General features: G+C 50.2%; 1 long non-coding RNA gene across 2 annotated transcripts; it reads left to right on the forward strand.

Annotated features, from left to right (window-relative positions):
• The first annotated feature begins 4,038 nt into the window (after positions 1–4,038).
• LOC123089296 (uncharacterized) lies at positions 4,039–5,921 on the forward strand. 2 transcript variants are annotated; one of them, XR_006442249.1, is made up of 3 exons: positions 4,051–4,277; positions 4,613–4,982; positions 5,559–5,921. It is a non-coding gene; the product is annotated as an uncharacterized lncRNA (long non-coding RNA). The 2 variants fall into 2 exon arrangements; XR_006442248.1 differs by lacking the exon at positions 5,559–5,921 and having other exon boundaries at positions 4,039–4,277; positions 4,613–5,104.
• Positions 5,922–6,256: the final 335 nt, after the last annotated feature.

Below are 6,256 nucleotides of genomic sequence, written 5' to 3' on the forward strand. Positions count from 1 at the left end.
GAGATGGATCACAGTTTGTTACCACTAGACGCGCAGTGCCGTGCAGCGGAAGAAGAGTTGGGGCAGCACGTCCACGTGGATCGTCTCCTCCTCGTCCGATCTCCCTCGAACAGCCGGTCGTCCGATCCACGTACAAGTTTGTCGGAGCAGAGCAAGTGCACCGCCTCTAATGGTATTCGCGCGTGCGGGAGGAACATCGTGCGGCGGACTGCTAGGTCCGATCATACAGTCGGCAGCGAGTGGAGGTGGCTATTCGCAACACATGCAAACCCTAGTGACAGCGCCGAAGCGATCAATCGCATGAGTGTGCCGCACCTCCACTTTATATAGGCATCCGTCGCAGGCTCAACACTTGGGCCTCGCACAGACCCTAAAGCCCAAAGTCTACTCGGTCGCGTTCCAAGTCCAGCTCGGATCACATCCGACCAGTGTCCTCTGAACCGACCTCGTAGGTTCCTTCCCTTAAGCGCGCGACCCCTTAGATTCAATTCGGCTTGGTCATAGTCTGGATCACCTCCGACCTACACGGTTGGTAGCAGCCTCTAGCAAGGAGTGCCGACCACCAAGCAGACTATGAAGCTGGTTAGGTGAACCTGTACAACGTGTCACACTTCTGTTCCTTTGCCTCATGATATATGTTCTCGGGCTCAAGGCGAGATTGTCATCCTTATGCTAGCCCGACCTCTTTCTCGTTCTAGTGATACCGACCACAAACCGGATTATCTCATAATCCTTGTCGCATGGCCATGCTTATCCTGGTCGGATCACACGAGGGGCCTAGAGTATATCTCTCCTAATCGGAGGGGCAAATCCCATCTTGCTCGACCACGTCTCGCAGCATGGGTGTGGACAAGCTTGAAACCTACCTTTGTAACTACCCAGTTACGGAGTAGCATTTGGTCGGCCCAAAGTAGGTCTATCACCATCCCGAGTACATGTCCCAGCTCAGGTCTTAGGACATAGAATTTATGTTGTACTAGAGACTCACAGATGACATATCGCTGCGTCTGATAGTTGGGTCTGTCCGACTTGGACCTTATCTTGACTTGGATCCGACTATGTCGAATCCGACCAGACCTTTCCAAGTCCATATTATCCGGTTAGCATCCAATGCTCCATGGCTAGTGAGACCAAGCCATCGACCGTGTCATATGCTAGTCTAGTCGGCTGGGCAATCCACACAACACTTTAACCTAGGGACCTTTTAGGACAGTCATCATACAATGCATAGTCCCACAAACAAGTCACATACTTGCTGATACACATGATTGATAATGTCCAAGGACTATCTTTATTCATAAACACATAGGAAATATCATCATACATGATTGCCTCTAGGGCATATCTCCAATAGTCTCCCACTTGCACTAGAGTCAATCAAATAGACATTGAATGCCCATAGCTCTAACGTGCCCCTCATGCTTGGGTTGTGGAAGCGGCTTAGTCAACGGATCTGCAACATTTGCATCCGTGTGAATTTTGCATAAGTCTACATCACCATTCTTTACGATCTTTCGTATCAGGTGATATTTCCGATCTATGTGTCTGACCTTGTGGTGATTCCTTGGCTCCTTGGCTTGTGCGATGGCACCAAAATTATCACAATAAAGGTCCAACGGTTTTACCGAGGCTGGGAAAATACCAAGATCATCCAGAAAATGCCGGATCCAAACACCTTCCTTTGCAGCTTCACAAGCCGCATTGTATTCGGCTTCTATGGTAGAATCAGCCACCGTATCTTGCTTGGAACTCATCCAGCTCACTGCCCCTCCGTTCATGACATACACGAATCTAGACTGTGATCGACAATCATCTCTGTTGGTTTGGAAACTAGCATCAGCGTAACCCCTTACGACGAGATCTCCTCACCTCCATAAACTAGGAACATCTCTTTAGTCCTTTTCAGGTACTTCAAAATAGTCTTTACCGTTGCCCAGTGACTCTCACCTGGGTTGTCCTGGTATCTACTTGTTAGGATTATTGCAAAAGCAACATCAGGCCTTGTACATATCATGGCATACACGATGGATCCGATTGCCGAGGCATACAGAATCCTACTTATCCTGCTTCGCTCATTAGATGTCGAAGGACTCTGAGTCTCTCTTAGCCTTATACCATGTGAGAGTGGCAAGAACCCTTTCTTCGCCTCACTCATGTTGAACCACTTCAACACTTTATCTATGTACGTGCTCTGGCTTAAGCCAAGCAGCCTCCTCAATCTATCTCTATAGGTCTTGATGCCTAAAATGTAAACTGCTTCACCAAGGTCCTTCATTCAAAACTTGCCATTCAATGATTCCTTGACCGAGTTCAGCATCAACACATCATTTTCGATCATTAGTATGTCATCCACATGCAAGATCAAAAATACTATCGAGCTCCCACTTAACTTCTTGTATAAACAAGCGTACTCTTTGCTTTTATTGAAACCGAGACCATTGACGACCTCATCAAAACGAATATTCCAGCTCCGAGAAGCTTGCCTCAACCCATAAATGGATCTCTTGAGATTGCATACCTTACTAGCACTAGTCGGATCAACAAAACCCTCTGGCTGTATCATATACACATCCTTAGTTAAATTTCCGTGAAGTAAAGCCATCTTGACATCCATCTGACATATCTCGTAATCGAAATATGCAGCTATAGCTAGTATGATCCTTACCGACTTCAGCATCGCTACCGGCGAGTAAGTCTCGTTGTAGTCAATTCCTTGAACTTGTCCATAACCTTTAGCGACAAGCCAAGCTTTGTGGATCTGAACATTTCCATCCACATCGGTTTTCTTCTTAAAGACCCATTTGCAACCAATGGCAGTTACGCGAGGTGGCGGATCAGCCAAGTCCCAGACTTGATTCTCATCCATGGACTTTGTAACGCCCCGGATTCGATGCGCCAGGTGTCTTCCAGTTATTCGTCGTTGTTGCCATGTCATTTGCTTGCGTGTTGCATTTTGCCATGTCATCATGTGCATCTCATTTTGCATACGTGTTCGTCTCATGCATCCGAGCTTTTTCCCCGTTGTCCGTTTTGCAATCCGACACTCCTATTTCCTCCGGCGTCCCCCTTTTGCCTCTTTTCATTTGCGGGTGTTAAACTTTCTCGAAATGGCCCGAGGTTTACCAAGCGGCCTTGGTATACCACCGGTAGACCGCTTGTCAAGTTTCGTGCCATTTGGAGTCCGTTTGATACTCCAATGGTTAACCGGGTAGCCGTAAAAGCCTCTCTTGTGTGAAGCCCAACACCTCTTCCCACAGCCCAATAACCCATCTAAGTCACTTCCATGCTCTCGGTCGTTCCATCACGATCGTGTGGACGAAAACCGCACCTCATTTGGACTCTCCTAGCTCCCTCTATCTATAAATAGGTCCCCTCCCCCAAAATTCGCGGATCAAATCCACCCTAACCCTAGCCTCCATCCTCCTTGCGCCGCCGGACACGTCCATCCGCGCCGGACATGTCCGCCGGCCACCTCGCTCTGCCCAATCAGCATCCGCCACCTTAGCTCCGCCGCCGCCTCCAGCCAATCCGCCGCCGCCACATCACCACCGCCGGCCTTCTTTCTCCTCCGCGCCCGCACGGGCCCAAGAGGCCCAGATCCGTCCCTCGCCCGGCCCGAACCGGGCCGCAGCCCACCGCCCGCGCCTCTGCCCTGGCCCCGCCGCCGGCGAGCGCCGCCGCCGCCTCGCCCTCGCCACCGACCCTCCGCGCCACCGCCCGCCGCTCTTCGCCGCCGGCTCAGCCCCGCACCCCCGCACCGGCGCGGCCCCGCACCGTCGCCCCGGACGTCGCCGCCCCAGCCGCCTCCGCCCTTCGTGCGCCCCCGCGCCAAGCTCACCGGCCGTGCCTCCCCGCCCCGACGTTGTGTCCCGCCGCTAGGGATGGACGTCCGAGCGAGCTTTTAGGCTCGGCTCGAAGCTCGCTCCAGCTCGGCCCGTTACAGCTCGACCCGGTAGGATAATTAGGCGAGCCGAGCTATGAAAATAGGCCCGATTCTCGACCGAGCCGAGCCGAGTTTCACCCGGTCCAGCTCGGGGACTCGTTGAGGCCCAGCCCAAATTCCCGTTAGGTCACAGCAGAGAGAGAGCACGCACGTGACGCGGTTTCCTCACCCTTCTCCCTTTCTCTGCCCAGCGCCGCCACCCTTCTCCTCGCCGCGCCGCAAGCTGGACTCATCGGGCTTGGCACCGATGGCGACGGCCAACGCCGCCTTCCCTCACCAGAGCGGACACAGACGGACGCGTCTCCCCTGGTTTCTCATCGAACAACAGGAGGAGGTAAGCGATCTCTTCTATCCTTCCCATCCTTGGCCCTAGCTCCCTGCACTGGCGCACACACACGCACGAATTAGATGGATGGATGCTTGTGGTTTCGGCTGGAGGGCGCGGCTAGGTAGGAAACGCGATGGATGGATGCTAGACGAGTTTGATGGATGGATGCTTGTGTTTGTTGGCTGGAGACTGCAGCTAACTAGGATGTATGCTATGCTGCACGAATTTGATTGATTGATGGATGAATTTGTTTGTGCTTGATTGTGTAGACTGATCAGTGATTATTATCTATGTAAATTTTGTTGATGATTTGACCATTTGTTCTTCACTGATGTATGCAGAGCCCCACTGTCGCAAGAATGGACAAGGAAAAGGGGAAGTAGAGGAGGAGGACAAGGAGAAGGAGAGAAGCTTGGTGTCCGTTATGAAGACTAAGCTGCTTGTCCCAGGAAGTGGAAGGGCAAGGGCAAGGGTTGTGTCGCTGCCAAGGAAGCGGGCCAAGGAATACGGCAATGTCCCGCTCGCCCAGTTGTTATTAAGGGTAAGAAAAGCTCCGCCGCCTTGACGTCTCGCTGACCCTGCCGATGCCAAGAGCCGCACCAACCCCATCGTCCGTCGTTGGATGGCAGATCTCAAGACCTCTGCCTACCAAGCTGACCATGTCCTCGAAAACTTCTGCTATGTAGTGCTGTGCCGACGACCACATCCTCTGTGAGTCCTCGTCTCTATTTTTAGTTTAATTTGAAAATGGACTTTCTGTTTAATTTGGAAGTGGAAGCCCCTTAATCTATGGAAATTGAAGGCTTTTAATTTTACTGAAATTAAAGATGGTACTGTCTGTCTCTGTTGTTTGCATTCAGTTTATAAGTGACTACAATTCCTGGCTACATAAGTGTCAGTCTGTCAAGCGTCAAGTGTCAAATTTCAGAGGACACTTGAAATCTAAGCATCAAAGAGGTTCGGTTAGTCTGTCCAATGTCAACTAACACTTGACATATTTGTCAAACATGTTCTATAGTAGAAACGGAATCCTACATCTTCACCGGTATAGTTGTGACAAATATGTGTGTCCAAGCTCCTGTTTTTGCTGTTTTTGCTATCCAAAGGTCAAATATATGTGTGTGCAAGCTCTTGTATGTGTTGTTTTTGGTATCGAAAAGTCAAATATAAGTTTGTACAAGCTCATGTATATGCTGTTTTTGGTATCCAAAAGTCAAATATATATTTGTACAAGCTTATGTATGTGATGTTTTTGCTATTAAAAAGTCAAATATATGCGTGTCCAAGTTCATGTGTGCTAGGCAATGGAGCATGATAAGCAAGCGGAGAAGGATTATGAAGAGGAGGAAGAGAATGGGGAGGACGAGGATGAGCAAGGTACTCTGTTTGAGGAGGAGGAAGATTCTCATTTTGATGTCAAAGCGCTGAGTGTTATGCTACACAAAATTGCATTGTTTGGCTCTCAACGTTCAATATTTTTGCTGTTTAAAGTTCAAAGGAGGAGCTGTCCAAAATTCAAAAGCAATGATGCCCAATTCTTTCTTAGTCATATTTGTTCCATTTCTACACTTTGCATAGAAGAAAGCTTATTTTTTTCATCACTATGACCAACTTTTAAATCATAGACTGCTAGATGTTGCGTTTTTAGCAATATAAAGTGCTTCTTTTCCACATTATGGGTTTAATTGCTGTAGAAGATCAAAACTAGTCTTTAAAAACAGGGTTCTTTTACCTCCTAGCTGTTATGGCGCCAGCTGGCTCACGAGCCGGCTCGGTCTAAGCCGAGCCATAGCAAAAACGAGCCGAGCCGACTAAAGCAGGCTCGTTGGCTGAGCGAGCCGAGCCAAGCTGAGCCGCTTGAGAACGAGCCAAAGCCAGGCTCGGATCAAACTCGACTCGGCTCGGCTCGTGTCCAGCCCTACCCGCCGCCACCGCACCTCGTCGCCGGCAACCGCCGCCCCGCGCCGGATCCGGCGAGATCCGGC

This window comes from Triticum aestivum, chromosome 1B, assembly GCF_018294505.1.
Source record: "Triticum aestivum cultivar Chinese Spring chromosome 1B, IWGSC CS RefSeq v2.1, whole genome shotgun sequence".
Taxonomy (NCBI): Eukaryota; Viridiplantae; Streptophyta; class Magnoliopsida; order Poales; family Poaceae; genus Triticum; species Triticum aestivum.